This window comes from Prosopis cineraria, unplaced genomic scaffold (assembly GCF_029017545.1).
Source record: "Prosopis cineraria cultivar Desert tree isolate PC_DT_omini unplaced genomic scaffold, ASM2901754v1 PC2, whole genome shotgun sequence".
Lineage (NCBI taxonomy): Eukaryota > Viridiplantae > Streptophyta > Magnoliopsida > Fabales > Fabaceae > Prosopis > Prosopis cineraria.
In genome coordinates this window covers 23,916,515-23,935,322 of record NW_026555333.1, presented here as the reverse complement: position 1 = coordinate 23,935,322, position 18,808 = coordinate 23,916,515, and the positions used below count along the sequence as shown (strand labels likewise).

The window sequence follows — 18,808 nt, the reverse complement described above, 5'->3', positions numbered from 1 at the left end:
TCCAAGTGTATATTTAAAGCTAGCAAGGCTTGTTTTTCCATCATTTTTAATTATTTCAATTTTTATTTCCATTTAGTAACTTTATGAATATTGAATACCATATTTTAATTTGTTTAGATATTTTAAGTAGTAATCCAAAATCCCAAATCAACTAAACTTTGATTGTCTAGTTCTTCTATTGGAATAATTTAAATATATATATATATATATATATTATGGATTTGCATTAATTAATTATTAAATCAAGAATATATTAACCTTTAATAACCTAGTGTGAATTGTGATTGGTGGATCAACAAGTGAGCTATTTGAGTTCTATGTGTTCAAACTACAAGTTATTAAAATTCAAACTACAATTTGTGAATATTATAAGAACAAATTGTCTAAGTTCAAAAGATTATTTAAAGAACCTTACTAATGCTAGTGGCCTTGTGCCACAATGGCACTGGTACTCCTCCTGTAATACGCAGGACATGCGTTCCAGCCTAGAGTGGGCAATTTGTGGAGGGTCCGTGAGTTTCCTTCACAGAGAAAAGGAACCTACATATGGGTAGGTGAGTGGGTATTATTCAGTAATTGTCTCCTACCCAAAAAAAAAAAAAAATCTTATTAAAATCCTAACTATAACTTCTCAGTGTTTGAAAAACAACTTGTTAAAAGTCATTACAACTTGTCAATATTTTAAAAACAAGTTGTTAGTATTCAAAGGCCACTTAAAAAAGCTTGTCAAGACCTGAACCACAACCTTTTAATATTTAAAGAATAATATATCAGAATTCGAACTATACCTTGTCAATATTCTATGAACAAGTTGTCAATATTTAAAGACTACTCAAAAACTTCCAACTTTTTTCTATAATATTGACAAGTTGCACTTTAAATAAATTTTAAGAAGCTGCGGTTCATATTTTTACCAAGTTAGGTAGGTAGTGTTTGAATATTGATAACTTGTTCTAAAATATTGACAAGTTACAATTCAAATTTTGAAGAGCTTTTCTTTAAAAATTGAGAAATTATTTTTTTTTACAAGTTTCTTTAAGTAATCTTTTGATATTAATAATTTTTCATTAGATTATTGATAACAAGTTCAAATTTTGACAAGATGTTACTTGATAAGTCTCTGAATTGACAATATTTCCTAGAATATTGATAAATCGTTTGAATTTTAACAACAGCATTATAGAAAATTTACAACTACTTTTATAGAATTAACAATTTTTATAAAAAGAAATTAACAATTTTTATAAAAAGAGTTTGAAAACTAGAATTAAAATATACATGTGTGTGTTATTTTGCACAATAAAAGTAAAGGGTATTCTCAGTTTAATGGTCATAAATGTTTTAGTAAATCAAATGGTCATATAGATTCAAACTCCCCTCCACAATTTCAGAAAATTTAACCTATCTCAGTGTTGGAGCTTTGGCCACCATTGGCAGTAGTCCGGTCACCATTGCCAACGATGGAGTTCGCAGCCAATTGGCAACAATAGTAGAGTGATAGACTTTCAAAATAAATAAATAAATAAATAAGCAGAGGGTATTTTATCCTTTCAGATGCAAACTTATTTTTAGTTTGGTCTTTAGGTCCTGTAAAATAATTTCAAAAGTTTTTCAGACTTTAATGCAAATAAATCTCTTTAAAGGGACTTTAATTTTGATTCAATTATAACTTAATATTTAAACTTTGACTTATTATAATTTAGTTCTTAAAGTTTTGATTTGATTGTAACTTAATTAAAAAACTTTGATTCTTGTAATTCAATCCTTATATTTTTAATCAGTTAAATATTGGTCTCTATTCTTAAAAAATAAAAATATAAAGATTAAAATTATCTTAAGATTTATTGCTAATAATTTAAATTAATAAGAAATTTTAATCTTTATAAATATTAGAAATTTAAAATATTTTTAATATTTATACTTTTATTTTTTAAAATATAGGGATCAATATTTAAGTAATTGAAATTATAGAGATTGAGTTATAAAAAGTAAAGTTCAAATACTGAATTACAGTTGAGTCAAAATTATAGAAATTAAATGATTAATTTTTTAAAAAAAATGGATTAAAGGATAAAAATATTCTAACCTGGCAACATCGCCATGGAACTGAACATCAGAACGGGGGAAGCAGATTATTGATGGAGAATTCTTGCTTTGGTTTTGGCTTTAGAATGGAGGAAGCAGGAGACAGCTTAGCATCAGAACTCTAGGCTTGTAAATAGAGCTCAAAACAGACTCGGTTGAGGCAATAATCTGCTTGTAATTGAGATGAACTCGGAATTGGGAATTGAATTTGAGAGGAATCGATTGGAATTCAACAGATTTTGTAATTGTCAAACTTCTTTTACCAGTAAACGTCCATTAAATTTAACGGTGAGGTAAATCGTGCTTTTTTTTAAAGTTTCAAAGCTACATGGCTCCAAAAAATAAGTTTAAAATACTACATGCTTCCACAAAAAAGTTTTTGAACATTTTTATCTTTTAACCCAAAGAAATTTGTAATGAACAGGAGCTAGTTTTTTTTTTTTTATTCTTTTTGTCTGTTGAAATAAGTGGATAGGAGCTAGTTGAATTTGTGTACGTAGATTAGGTAGAACTACTCTATTGTATAATAATTCTTAGGATCAGGCAACGGTGGGTACACTGGATCCTCTCTCGGTGTACTTGTACTTATCATCTCCTAAGATGATATTGGACTTTCATTTTAGCTCATATGATTTTTGCTATTGATTTTAAATTATTATTTTAACATTAAATATAGACTGTTTTCTTTGCTTATTAGGGGATAAACACTACATCACCCTGACGAGATCTGGACAACCTAAAATTAAATTTTCTTTTATTTGAATTTTATAGTTATTAAAATAGAAATATGTAAGAAAATATAATTTTTTTTGATAAATATGGTTATCACTAATCTCACTAGTACAAATTTAATCTATATGGCATATTTTAATACTAAATTATGCCATATAGATATAATTTGAATGGTTCGATTTAATATTAAAAATTTTTATTTTTTACAAATAAACCATCTAAATATGCCTTAAACAATTCAGATTTAATATTAAATTTTTTATAATTTTTATTTTGATAAATATAATATTAAAAATAGGTTAACATTAATGGTAGAAATTATTTGAGATGAAATGAAGGACCAAGATACTTTGTGAGTGTTGAGCACAGAATGCTCATCAATTCTAATGAGTGATGAGCACTGAATGCAAAATCGTTGGTGAACTCAATATGTTGGGTGTTTTTAGTTTTCAATTGGTGAAAAGTTAGTTTGTTAAAAATTTATTTAATAAAAGTCAATTATTATAATAAAATTTGTGTTTAGATATGTTTTTTTTAAAAGTCGATTTGGTAAATTAAAAATTTTTTAAATTATGATAGTGAAATATATTTTTTAATTACTTTGGACTGGTTCATTGTGCAACTTCAGCTGATCTATGAAGAGAGGCAAAAACACTCGCTGGCTCACAATCATGTACTCGCATCACTCTTCTTCGCATTAAGCTACAACGAACAAGGAAAGGATTAATGAAGATAGATGATTACCTTATCAAAATGAAAAATATCTCAGACAATCTCACACTAGTCCATAATCCTATTGCTACTTTTGACTTAATCTCACACATCCTTGCAGGTTTAGATGCCGACTACAACCCCATAGTCTATAATCTTCTGGATAAACTAGATTTGTCTTGGATTGAGTTACAAGCCTTACTTCCTGCCTTTGACACTCACATTAAACAAATTCAATCCTTGAGTAGTTCAACCTCAATGCACATTCATTTAATCTTACTACCCATACACGGTCTCAGCACAATAGCAATCAAGGATAAGGAAACTCTCATAACTCTCATGGTCGTAGTCAAAGTTTCCAAGGACGTAGACGTTCTGGTACAGGTAGAGGATCAAGCAAAACCCCTTACTATGGCCCTTGCCATTAAGAAAGTCATTGGGTGAAAGATTGTCCTTGACATTTCGATCGCTCGTATAATGGTCCCACACCAAGTTCTAAAGGTCAGTACCACACTCCCCATCACTTTGCCTATATAGCAACACTTAACACAGTTGATGATCCAAGCTGGTACTTCGACATTGGTGCCACCACTCATGTCACTAATGATATAGCTCAACTTGATGATGCAACTGATTATACTGGTAAGATTGGTTTATTTATTGGTGATGGATATCCATTTAAGATTGAGCATATTGGAAATAATAAATTGCCTACTAGTGATGGTCATAATTTTCTTCTTAAAGACGTATTGCATAACCCTGCTACTGGTAAAACCTTGATTAGTGTTGGAAAAATGGCTGATGATAATGATGTTTATACTGAATTTCACCTTAAGTTTTATTGTGTGAAAGACAAGAAGATAGGAGCAATCATTCATAAAGGGACACATGAGACGAATGGCATGTATATAGCTAATAATAGAGCTCTTATTTCTCAGCATTTACTAATTTGTTATTCAGTTTCTTATAAGAATAAGCTATCAAGTGATGATCTTGAAGTATGGAAGGACATCCTTCATTTAATGTTTTGCTCAAATTTTGCATTCATGTAATTTTAAAGTTTAATAATAAGTCTTTTTTTTTTTTGTGAAGCCTACAAATTTAGAAAAATGCATAATCTTCCATTTGACAAGTCACATTCTCATTCACAAAATCCACTTGAATTAATCCACACGAATGTTTGGGGGCCTGCTTCTATAGTTTCACTTAATGGCTTCAAATATTATGTGCATTTTGTTCACGACTACAGTAAGTACACTTGGATACATCTTCTTAAGTGCAAAAGTGAAGCCAAAACATCATTTCTTTAGTACAAACAATTAGTTGAAAATTCATTTGATAAGAAAATTAAAGAGTTGCAAAGTGATGGTGAAGGGGAATTTTAAGGTCTCACACCTCTTCTAGTTAAATATGGCATTCAACATCGCCTATTGTGTCCATATATGTCTTCACAAAATAGGAGAATTGAGCATAAACATAGACATATTGAAGAATTGGGACTTACTTTACTTGCTCAAGCGCACATGCCACTTCGCTATTGATAGGAATCTTTTCATATTACTGTTTTCTTAATCAACTTGACTCCTACATCTATTCTTGCAAGAACTTCACCTTATCAACAACTTTATGGAAAACCTCCAGATGATAATAGGTTAAAAAATTTGGTTGTGCTTGCTATCCTTGCATGAGACCTTACAATCAACACAAGCTGCAATTCTGGTTAGATAAATGTGTTTTTCTTGGTTATTTTGGACAACACAAGGGTTTTAAATGTCTAAATTCAAATGGAAAAGTGTTTATCTCTAGACATGTGACTTTTAATGAGGATATTTTTCCCTTTACCACAGGTTTTCTTCATGCTTGACATTCTCATACTCAACAACACAATGATAATATGGCATCCTTTCTACTTTGCATTAGCCCAGTTCCAAATTTAATTAATCATGGACCTCTTTCACTTGGCCCAACTAGTACCAATGCAAACTCTATAGACTCAAACAACAGATCTAATCCTAGACCTGCTCCTTCAAATCCTATTTCACACACTCTTAACAGTTCTCTCTTGGGTCCTAATTCATCCTCTCCCAATCATCAGCTTAGCACTAACTCCACATCATGGCAAGTATAGGGTCACCCAATGGTAACACGATCCAAGAAAGGTGTTTTCAAGCCTAAACATCCTTCTATGGGTGTTGTTGTTAGTCATAGTATTAATGAAGTTGAACCATCAACTGTTAAGGAAGCTCTACGATCATCCCAATGGACTTAAGCCATGCAAATTGAGTTTGATACTGTTGTGCAAAATTGTACTTGGGATCTCGTTCCATTACCACCTCACACTAAGGTTGTTGATTGTCTCTGGGTCTTCAAACTTAAGTACAAGGCTGACAAAAGTATTGATCGGCCTAAGGTAAGGCTAGTTGCCAAAGGCTACTAACAAGATGCTAGTGTAAACTTTGAAGCCACGTTCAGTCCTGTTGCTAAAATAACTACTATTTGAGTTATTCTCACCATTGTGGTCTTTTTCTGGCCTATCAAACAATTAGATATCAATAACACCTTCTTAAATGGTTTTATTACTAAAGATGTATACATGCAACAACCTAAAGGTTTTATAGACTCTACTCGCCCCTCTCATGTCTGCAAATTAAAAAAGGCTCTCTACGACCTTTGTTAAGCACCATGAGCTTGGTTTGAGTGACTTCAAGATGTTCTTCTCACTTGGGGTTTTAATCACACAAGAAGTGATAATTCATTATTCATTAGACGAGATAAATGAGGCATCATCATGCTTTTTGTATATGTCGACGACATTCTAATAACTGGAAATGACAACAAACTTTTATCTGAGTTCACTCAAAAGCTAAATGATGTTTTCTCTCTCAAAGATCTCGGTGACCTACACTATTTTTTAGGTTTTGAAGTTCATTGTGATACAACTGTAGTCTGTCTTAGCCAAGCCAAGTATATTATTGATCTGCTACAAAGGTTCAACATGCTTTACACTGCTCTAGTTGCTACACCTATGGCAGTAAGCAAATTACTCTCAGCTGACGATGGTTATGTTTTGAACTAGCTTGCTAAGTTTTGATGGGCCATTGGTGCTCTTTAATACTTGACCAATACTCATCTAGATATTGCATTCTCTATTAACTACCTAAATCAATTTCTTTCTAATCCTACCATAGCTTATTGGCAAGGAGTTAAATGTATCTTTTGGTACCTAAAAGGAACTGCCACCAGTGGCCTTAAAATTTGTCCTTCGAAGTCTCTTGAGATATTTTCTTTCTCTAACACAAGCCGGGCTTTATGTCCCATGGATCGTAGATTTGTCTCTGGCTATCTGGTTTATGTTGGAGAAACCTTAGTGTCTTGGTCCTCCAAGAAACAAAATGTAGTAGCATGATCGAGCATGGAGTCAGAGTATCGAGCAATGGCGAATACCACAGCATAAGTTAACTAGTTAATGTCATTATTTTTAGAACTTCGTCTCTCAATCTCCCGAGCTCTTGTTGTCTGGGTTGATAATTTGAGTACAACTGCTCTTGTTAAAAACCCTGTATATCATTCACGCGCCAAACCCATCAAGATAGACACCCATGTTATGAGAGATCAAGCACTTGCTCGAAAACTTCAAGTTCACTATGTTCCATCAGTTGAACAATGAGCAATCTTCTTACAAAGCCTCTAGGAGCTCCAGTGTTCAAGTACTTGTGTAACAAACTCAAATTGGAAATACCACCCTCTCATTTGTGGGGGAATGTTAAAGAAGCCCATTAACACAAGCCTATGATTGCATGGCTCCTCAAGATGCAGCCGTTCCGAGTTATCTGTGTGTATATATTTCATGTATCATATATTAGTTGTTGTATCAGTTAGTTGCAATTTTTTTAGCTTAGATACCATCTCTCATATAGCTATATATGTAACCTTATTTTCATCTTAATGAAGTAAGCTCACTTTCTAATTTCTTCAAACTTTTCTATTACCAAATGGTGACAGAGGTATATATGATCAACCATGGAGAGAGTGAATTGAATTTAGGGTTAGATTTGGTGGGACGGCAAGCGCCCTAAAGCTGTGCTGACGCTGAATGGCAAAGTCAAGTAAGGGCTTCGATTGTGTTCGGGTCAGCTCGAATTTTCAAGGAGTGTGAGCTAATGAGCGGGGTGTTCGGGATGTTGAAATCAAAAAAATTGCTTCCGCCTCCCATGTGTGCTCCTTCTTCTTTCTCCTTTCCCTTTGCGACTCATCACCCTGATGAGCACCGTGGTGCTCATCAGGGTGATGCAATCTGGACCTGGATGGTCCAGATTTAAAAAAAATTTAATATTTTTATTTTATAATTTATAAATAAAAATTTATAAAAATTATAACAAAGTCCTAATAAATATTTTTATGATTAATCTAATCTATATTTAATTTAGAGTGTCTAATTTAATATTTAAATTTTTACATTTTTATATATTGATTATTCAAATATATTTTGTATAGTTTAAATTTAAAATTTTTAACTTGTAATATTTTTAAAAAATATTTTTTAAAAGTTATAATTAAAATATTATACATTTTATTTTTTAATATTATATTCATTAAAATAAAAAATAAAAACTCTAAATTTAAACTTTGCAGATAAATATTTGATATTGAATATGGACTGTCTAAAATATATGTAGATAGTCAATTTAAAAAGTTATAATATTAAATTAGACCACCTAAATTAAATCAATACTATTTAGATTAATAATAAATTTATTTATAAAAAATTATAAATTTTTATTTTAATAAATATAAATTTAAATTTAAATTAAAAAATCTGGGCCATCCACATTTAATCTGAATGGTCCAGATTTATTTTTATGGATGAGCACCTTGGTGCTCACCGAAGACGGACCCGTTTTCGCAGACTTGGGAGAAAACACACCACCCCTTCTTTTGATTATGAATATTTAGATAAGAAGAAGAAGCTCAAAGATTTTGGTTGAATTAGGATGGACATGGGAATGATCGAATTAGTCAATCTTGACACCTGGCAAGCAGATACAGCATCCATGGCAAAAATTAACGGAACTTACTAACATTTAAGAATACCCTTGTACCAATTTAAATAATATTATGAATTTTTATCCTTCTTTTTTATTTTATATTAGTGGATGCTTTTGACCTTTATGAGTATTTTTACTTTTTTTCTTTTTTTTATAAAATTGATGAATATTCATATATCATTATTAATTTAATTTAATAATATAAGAAAATTAAAGAAAAAATTTATGAATACTTTTGTATCTTAATCCTAAGTTTTTTATTGATGCAGGGGAATGTAGCATTTGAGAGTTGAGACACAATAACGTTATAATTGTTACAATTATTTATATCACACACTATTATAACTTTGGGTTAGCGAGGAATTTCAACGTGACTATACTTATTGTTTTACAAAATAAATTAGTGAGGAATTTGATGAGAAAGAGTAATTTTATCTCTAAAATTATAATTAGCGAGAGCTTTTCGTTAGCAAGTGGGTTTAGAGGAATTTCATTGCCTCTAAAAAAGTGTGGTGATAAACGTTGAACCTCTTGTTTTCTCCAAGGATAATGATATTTGACAAGAATACTCTAACAATTTTATTTAATGAAAAGTGGATTGGTTATTTCAGAGTAATGGTTCAAAGGTTAATGATTAAAATTATAATTAAATTATGATTAAATCAATAATAAATGAAATATTTTATTAAACTAGTTAAAAAATTAGCTTAATAATTTTTTGATTCAACTACATAAGTTGATTTGAATTTCAAGAATCCATATTAAGTATTTTATAAATATATCAACTTGCATGGCATTTTTTATATATAAATTTTAGGGAAAAATTCAGGTGGGGATCTTTAACCAAATATATTCAAAAAGAGAATCCCAAAATTTTTAAAATTTTACTGCAGAAGCCCATGCAGAATTGAAAATAAATTTGTAATATAAATGACACAACTGCCCCCATTTAAATGGATAACATAATGTAGATGAAAAGACTTGTTCATTCCCCTATTATATGCTGTTCATTTAATTATAAAATGTTGTTAATTACTTAATGTCACTTGTTTATAGCTCTAATTTCACTTAATTTCATTTTAAGTGTTGGTTTTATGATAAGAAAATTTGTTCGTTTTCACATTGTATGTTGTTCATTCCAAGGGTCATAAACAAGTGAAATAGAAAAACGAACAACATTTCATAAGTAAATGAACAACATACAGTATGGAAAATGAACAAGTCAACAGCAATTTTGTCATTTTTGTCACAAATTTAATTTCAACTCAGTATTAGACCCTGCAGTAAAATTTCAAAAATTCAAATGTTCTTTTTTTCATTATAGTTGGTCATGGATCCCTCACTGAAATTTTCCTAAATTTTATATTATTAAATTTATATTCTTCCACTTTTTTCTTTTCAAATATTGCTTTTAATAATGGGAGAATGATAGTTAGGTCCCAAAATAGTAAATTAATGCAAATTGAGTCCCCCATAATTTTTTTTTAACAAAATGAATCATAAATGTTAATTTAAATAGTTATAAATAGAAATTTATGTTACAATCTAAAAATTACATATGATATTTAAATACTTATTTGTAATTGAAATTCTTAAATTTGTATAATTTAAATTGATATTTTTAATTTACTTTTTAAAAAAATTTATTGTGATTTAACTGATATTAATTCAATGTTTTAAAATCTGACTGTCATTTTCCTTTTAATAATCCTTCCAAAAAATTTCTGAGCCCGCGTTTTGCCCCAGGCTTTTCTCTCTTCAAACTCTTCCTCCGTTCCCATTCGGCAAAACCTCCATTCCTTCATCCTTGTGCGCTTGTAACCTTGCCACCTTAGATGCAGCTGTCTCCGTCTTCCCCGCGCTTCACCTTCACCTGTTTTCTTTCCCGGTCTCGTGGTCGTCGTGTTCCCTGCTGGTTCAGAATTTTCAGGTACATGTCGTCAAATATTTGAGCTTATACCCGCGGATTTTGTTTACAAGTAATCTTGTTGAGGTTTAGTTGCTAGAATCAAGGAGCTTTTGGATTTTTATATATTGCTTAGAAATGTTTCAATAACAGCGTGGTTTGGAGTTGAATCGGAACTTGGTGTTTCGATTACTTGTTCATCGATAGCTGTCAATTTAAATATCTTATGCTCATAACGTGACTTTGTAGAGAAGACAAAGAGGCTAGATGTATGATTTAATTAGTTATGTATTATTATTAATTGCACTGAGATTGAGACTCTACCTTTGTTACCAGCTGCTATATCTTGACCATTTATTTATTCTTCAAAATTGGGACAAGTGATGTGATCTCAGCCATCTTTTCTCTCTCTCTTAATTCCTTCTTCTCTTGTTTGATCTTATGGCTACACTAAAAGATTGACTCATAAGAAGTTGATGTCGCAACCCTTGTGACTTTGGGTATGTTTGAGAGTATATGATGAAATGAAAAAGAACGGTTATTGATGGAATAGAATGTGGTGAAGTGGGACGGAGTAGACTTTGGGAGTTTCATTAAAAGAATAAATGATTTTATTTAATTATTATTTAAGAATAATTATTAATAGATTTGAATAAAATATAATTATATTTTTAAATTTTAAGGTAAGGGGGAGTGAAAGAGTGGGAAGGAGTGAGAAACATAAGGGTAATTTTGTAAAAATATTATTTATATTATATCATTCCATGGGGAGTTAAGAAAAATTGGTTTAGGATGGCTTGAAAGACCACCCCAAGCCATTCCATCCTCTTTTAATTTTTTTTTTCAAAGAATGACATAAGGTTTCTAATCATCCTATTCCATTTCATTCCATTTAAAAAGAAACTCCCAAACATTATCTAAAAGACTAAGAAATTATTCATGGCAAAGAGTATTGGTCGTGTTTAGAGTTTATTTAGCTTTATGTCTTTTTCCCCCCCTCTTAGTTTAGGAGAAAAAGAAATAAAAATAAAAACAAATGCACATTTGTTGAAACAAATCCTACACTTATTCCTTCCCACAATAGGTTTGTCAGATTATTGAATTTGTTAATTAATGCATGTCTCTACTTGTTAAATGCATATCAATATTTGTTAATTAATGAACACATGCTTGTTTAAATAAGTAAATGATTTGAAAACTAAAATATTAAATTAACAATATATATTAAATTTTGTACTACATAATTAGAGTTCAAACCTCCCTTGAACCCAAGACCCTTTAAACACCTACATGATTTAATTGGTCACTGAATCTAACAACCAACCGCTGATGACAATGGGGCTTTGACAGCTAACAATCCAATGGCCGGCACTGATAATAGAGGAGAAAGTAGATTTTTTTTTTTTGAAAAAAAAGAAGGGATATTATAATCTTTTTCTCTTGAATCTCATTTTTAGAACAGGCTTCAAGGGACCACATGGAAATTTCAGCTATCAATGAACAACTTGGGGTAGAGTACAAGAGAATAAAGTAACAAAAGCCGTTTTATTTCTTCTTCCATGAAACAAATAAGTTTCGAAATCAGAAGCCCCAAATCCCTCACTGGCATAACGGAAAAGGAAAGATCGGGTTTGAAATAGAGAAATTCTTGCTGTTTTATAAATAAAAAATTAACAAAATAATAAAATAGAATTTCAATTATCTAAATATGCATGTGCTTTGCCCAATTCAAATCAAGGGGAGTCCTACTCTGTGCTCCATGTGCGTTCACATGTGACGTTGACTCAGTTGTACCATTGAGAAAAGGAAACGCGGGAAGCTCGGGACTGAAAAAATTAAAATAACTATATATAATGACAAAAGCTTAGCTCTAACATCTTAGCACCACCGTCAACTCTCCTACTTCACAGTCCATTAAGTTGCTGAATATTTGATTCCCTTTTACCAATTTGCTGCTTCAACTTCTCCGATGAAGTATCATGTTTTCTTAAGTTTAAGAGGAACCAACACTCGCACCTTCACTGATCATTTGTACTCTCCCTTGCTTCGACAAGGAATTGTAACTTTCAATTTCAGGGATCTTGAGAGAGGAGAAGTTATTTCCGAGAAGCTATTGATCAATCTATGTTTGCCATTGTTGTGCTCTCAGAGAATTATGCTTCTTCATCGTGTTTGGATGAATTGCAGAAGATCGTAGAATCCAAACATGACTCGAATCCAACAATTTTTCCAGTTTTTTACGGCACAGATCCATCTGATGAATGTGGTACAATTCGTAGGTTTGATTCTCGGAAGGTCTCAAGGGAGATAACCCATATACCACCATGAAGAAAAGGCGGTCATTGCAATGATGACACCTGCTGATCTAGTGCCAAGGAGGTCCAGAGTGGTGCCCTAGTATTGATACACACAAAATTCTTTTTTTTTTCAATGATATGCAATGCTTTCAAAATAAATGAATGCAAACTATATATTTATTTGCAAACAGTTAAGCATTTAATTAAATAGAATAAATTATTTCATTATCTTAATTCTTTTGTTACAAAGAGAGTTACCATGGTCTAGCGTTTCCTCCATATGGTCCACACATGCAACAACACTAGAGCAATACTTAATCTATACGGTTAAATGATAATTGTCAATTATCAATCTAATTAAATACCAAACTCACTAAATTTTAGATACCTATTAAAACCTAAAATCTCATTTTATCAGCATCAACCCTTTCAACATACTTCATTAATCACATTTAACACCCAAACATACTAATATCATCAATTATTTACTCACATTATTCCAAAACTCTCAATTTTCAATTAGGGTTAGTCTAAACCGTAACCACATACTCCAAATCACTACACAATTTATAAACTTAGGTTTAGAAACTTGATTTAACTCTTGAAAATCTTAACTAAATTAATGGGTTCGATCAAAACCCAAAGAGAGATGAAATCAAGCTCTAATCATTTCAAAAACCATCAAAGTTCACATGAAAGAGATTGGGAGATGTAAAGGAAGTTTACCCAACAATACTCAGGCTCCAAATGCTTTTAAAATGACGTTGGGGATTAGCCCTAGCAGCCTTCAATGTCTCCTCTGTCGCCTCTCTCTCGTTTCTCTTTTCTACTTTTAAAACAAACGTGATTTTATGTCTAATTTGACCCAAATTTTGGCCATGCATCGTGGTGCAATATGTGTGCACTGCAGCACATGGTGTAGCAAGTGCCACATGCCATTTTGGCCATCTTCTCAAGTCTGGTTGACCCGTACATTATTTTAGTTCATTTCCAAAACTGTTCAGAGGTCAAATAACTTTATTAATGTCTGAAAACACCATTAATTTATAAATTACATATTTGATTAATTTACTCTTCTTAAACACTCAAAGTTTCTAGTTTAAAACTTAGGATGTTACAAAATACCCATGAACCCTAAAGTTGCCTCCAATTCTTTATAATGTGTAATTTCATTGTAAATCTAAACTATTCAAATAATATTTTGACATTATAAATTAATTTATATTTCTTAAAAAATTATGATGTAAAAATAAAATATCAAATATTAAATTAAAAATTTTATTAATGTAAATAATATTTTATATTAAACAAATAAAACTGGAGCAGATACGGGGGGGAAATGCGGCATGTCAGCCTCTAAAGAAAAATGCGGTCAAATCGGTTTGATCTTCCCATTTCAGCGGTCCCATGGAATGGCCTTCTACATGGACCTCGTTGTTACATAAATGCTCCTATCTCTCTCTCACATCAAGGAACTCCAAGCTCATCTTATCACCACCGGCCAATTCCAATCCCACTCTTCTCGCACCAAGCTCTTTCAGCTTTGCGCCGTTTCACCCCTCGGTGACCTTTCTTTCACCTGCAAAATTTTCCAGCAAATCCGAACACCTTCCATGCCATTGTTCGAGGCTTAGCGCAGAGCTCCCACCCCACACAAGCTATCCCATGGTACCTAACCATGTTGCCGAGGTCCCAAATGGTGGATGCTCTAACTTGCTCATTTGTACTGAAGGCATGCGCGCGTGCTTTGGCTGTCTTTGAAGCCTCACAGATGCATTCTCAGATTGTGTGTTTAGGGATCGAAGCTGATGTTTTGTTGCAGACCACCTTGTTAGGTGTGTACGCTAAATCGTGTGATCTCATTTGTGCACAAAAGGTGTTTGATGAAATGGGTTTGCGTGATATAGCTTCGTGGAATGCATTGATTTCTGGGTTGGCATAGGGTAATCGGCCCAACGAAGCTATGGCTTTTTTTAACAGAATGAAGGAGGAGGGTTGAAAGCCAAATGAGGTCACTGTTCTCGGTGCACTCTCTGCTGGTTCACAATTGGGTGCTTTAAACAGGGTGAAAATATTCACGGGTACGTAGTGGATGAGAAGCTAGACATGAATGTAATTGTTTGTAATGCAGTTATTGATTGGTACGCAAAATGTGGGTTTGTAGATAAAACCATATTCGGTCTTCAATAACATGAGTTGTGGGAAAAATATTATTACATAGAATACAATGCTTGTGGCATTAGCAATTAACAATGATGGACACAAGGCATTGGATCTTTTGGGTCAAATGGCTCTAGATGGAGTGAAGCCAGATGCGGTATCCTATCTTTTTGCATCGTGTCCGTTCAACCATGCTGGTTTGGTGGAAGAGGGTGTTAACTTGTTTAATTCAATGATGAAGTTTGGGGTTAAACCCAATGTTAAACATTATGGTAGAGTTGATTTGTTGGGTCGAGCAGGAAGGCTCAAAGAAGCTTGTGATATTGTAAACTCTATGACTTTGTTCCCTGATGAAGTCCTATGGCAAACTTTGCTTGGGGCCAGCAAGACGTATAGGAACGTCCAAATGGGAGAGATGGCATCAAAGAAGCTGGTGGACATGGGATCTATCACTTGTGGAGATTTTGTGTTGCTAGCAAATATTTATGCAGCCAAAAGGAGAGGGATGATGTAGGGAAGGCAAGGGAAGAAATAAGGATGCAAGGAAGGTGCCAGGATCTGGTTACATGGAAGTAGACGGTGGGTTATACAAGTTTGTAAATGGTGATCAGAGTCATCCGAATTCCAGAGAGATCTATGCAAAGCTGGATGAGATTAAGTTCAGGATTAAGGCCTATGGATATACAGCTGAGACTGACCTTGTATTGCATGACATAGGGGAGGAGGACAAGGAGAATGCTTTGAATTATCACAGTGAGAAGTTGGCAGTGGCATTTGGGTTAATTAGTACAATCGATGGAACTCGAATTATCTTCAAATCATTTTCTGCATCCTCTCTTTTTCCAAAGAAATTTATTACATATATTCTGTAAATAGGTGGGTCGATTATGCTCGATGGATTGGAGTCCAGAAAATACGTGGTTGAACATGCTGGTTTTCCAACTAAGAAGTACAGTATGCGCCTCTGTTTCATGAGGCAGATTCAGCCAAATCATTGTATGTAATTGCTGAATTGAGCGGAGTTCCAACCAATTTGTTTCCAGCATGTTGTTGAATTGATTTTTGCTTTCTGGAGTAAACTGGCTTGACAAATAATTTATCAGAATAACGAAGATTGGTGAGTGCGTGAGTTTCTAGATACCACCGTCGCTGGTGGTCAATGACAACATTTTGATCCTCCATAAACTACCAGAAGTTGGTAGATGAAGTTGGGTCTCCATAAACAATAAATGAACCTCAAACGATGAACAACAAAAGTGTAGGAGCCTAAATTATAGGAAAAATGTATGGAGAGTAATAACAAAATGCAAGCAAAGTATAGAGATTTGAAATTATGTTTTTCCTTAAATTTATAATAAAAGAATAACAAATTAAATTGAGGATAGCATGGTCAAATAACATCGTACTTTTTAAATTTACTTTTCAATAGCTCCAAGTCTATATCAATGTTTTAAAAATTAAATTGAACAATAAATCAAAAAAACCAACATATTACAATTCTCATAATTTAACCTTTAGACTAGCAGTCAAACTAGTGACATATTAAATAAAAAATAAGATTTATGTGCACATGCCAACTCATAGACATATAAGAAATAAAAAATCAAAAATACTGAAAGTATTCTTTCCAATTCAAAATTGTTCAGCTATAACATATCAAGTTTCAATTCTATGGAGCAACAATTTATATAGTTGTTTTAAAGTTCTTAATAAATGTTTAAAGGATATATTTTAAAGTTAAGCAACCCATTAGTTTCCAATCTTCCCTTCAGAGGAAAATTTGCATTTGATCAAAATTTTAGACAGATCTTTCATGTTATTCCAAGTGATTTTAATGAAGATATTATTTTTGACACTGTTAACTCTTCGTATATTTGAGATAATTGTCATCTTTAACTAAAAATATGAGATTTTTGGAAACAAATGCAAAAGCATTTATCAATGCTCTTCAAAATTTTGCTAACTATATTAACTCAATTTTTTTTGTTACAGTAGAGGGCTACACCTAGAAACAGTAAAAATTAAACAACATTAGGGAATTTAAATCCCAAGCTTTCTTCCAGCACTAATTCCCTCACAAATTGGGGAATTTAATCAAACAGGAGAGAGTCATAGATCCCTTTTTTTGCCAGTACATCCACCACCATGTTTTGCACCCCGGGAGCAAAAGTCACCAAGACTTCCCAGTTGTATCTCAATAAGTTCTGAGCATTTAAAAAGGCCAGACTATTGCTGTAATGGTTCCCATGATGATCATTCATAAGCTCTACTAAGTTCTTCCAATCTGATGATGATAATATATATTTTATATATCAACTTAATTAATGATAAGACTTTTAGGGATGGCCATTGACGGACTCAAGCAATATCATTTGTGGAGTCGGGCCATTGAGCTCATGGGCTCAATGCAAGACCTGAGGTCTTTGGGCCCTTATAATTGTTTTTAAATTTTTTAAAATAAATATTTGAAAATAAAACAAATTAAACCATAAGTAATTAAATATTAACCAATTAATTATCAAATTAATGTTTAAATTTCCAAAGTAAATCCAAATAAGTCTTTTCTAAATATCAATAAAACAATAATATCTATCATAATGATCATTATCATTTTCATCACTATCATCTTCAAAATCAATAATATTTGATTGTGCTTCACTATGAGTTCACTCTTCTATGGAAAAAAAATATCAAAATTTTCTTTTTTATTTAGGCTAGAGTTATTTTTCATTTTTCTAGTATTTCTACTTTTTTTATATTCAAAACCTCTCTCTCCTCATTTATTAAATACTAATGAATTATATATATACATATATGGCGGACGCATGACCCTGAGTTAATGGGGGTATAAATTATATAAAATATAAAACTAATTAAAAAATAAAAATTTAGTATATAAAATATATATTTACATACCTTGCAAGTTTTCTCTCCGTCGCTTCATATTTGGAAACTGTTGAATGATCAATTCATTGTCAATGATATTAAACGTATCTTTTTCAATATAAGTCACTAGAAAATCATTCATCCATAGATATCACATTCAATTACACAACTAATTTTTCACAAACTTCATAGCAAAAAAAGCTCTGAAAGAAGCAATATCATTGCTAGTTTTAAAAGAAGATAAACTAACAGATAGATAATATGTCTTCCAGTCTCACCTAGCTTCTCTACAAGGCTAGAAACTTCCATCAAAGATGCAAATTCAACACTACTATACATGTGAATGATATAAGTTTCAAGTTAATTTTCAAGCATCACTAATTTCGTTAAAGAATGTCATTGCAAAATTGGGACTTGGGACCACTTTAAACAGTAGCAAAAATTTCCTGTTTCTCCATCTCCTTCAACCTATTTTTTGGAGCTCACTCTCAACTTCTCACTCTCAGTCTCACATTTTCACTCCATCTATCTCTCATCTCAAACTCTTTTTTTTAGCAAAAGGTCTTTCCATCTGCTTGTCTTTTGGTCTTCTTTTAGTTTTTATATGCTTTAAAATTTTAGATTACATTGTTATTAGGGTTATTTATTATTTAGTGTGACTTTAATTTTGTAAAATATTAGAAAAGAAAACTAAAATTATATTCTTGTAAAAGTAATCTAAATTTAAATATAATGAATTTAAAATTAAAACCTCTTATGACTAAGTGAAATATAAAAGACTTAAATATTTTTGAACTCAAATACATTTTATTTTGGCTCTAACGGGTTTAAAATTATAGGGACAATGGGGGAAAATTTTTATAACTCCTACCTCCTCGTAATTTTTCCCAATTGCCCTCCTCAACCATATGTACATCTAACATTGTATATATATAGGTTTATATGAGTTAACACTCTATTTGAGCCCATTAAAAATGGCCAATGTA

At 31.9% G+C, this 18,808-nt stretch overlaps 1 long non-coding RNA gene and 1 pseudogene across 1 annotated transcript; both read left to right on the top strand.

Annotated features, from left to right (window-relative positions):
* The first annotated feature begins 10,299 nt into the window (after window positions 1-10,299).
* On the top strand, window positions 10,300-12,996 carry LOC129297755 (uncharacterized). The gene is made up of 2 exons (XR_008590255.1): window positions 10,300-10,503; window positions 12,534-12,996. It is a non-coding gene; the product is annotated as an uncharacterized LOC129297755 (long non-coding RNA).
* Window positions 12,997-14,153: 1,157 nt separating this feature from the next.
* Window positions 14,154-16,057, top strand: LOC129304051 (pentatricopeptide repeat-containing protein At1g34160-like; annotated as a pseudogene).
* Window positions 16,058-18,808: the final 2,751 nt, after the last annotated feature.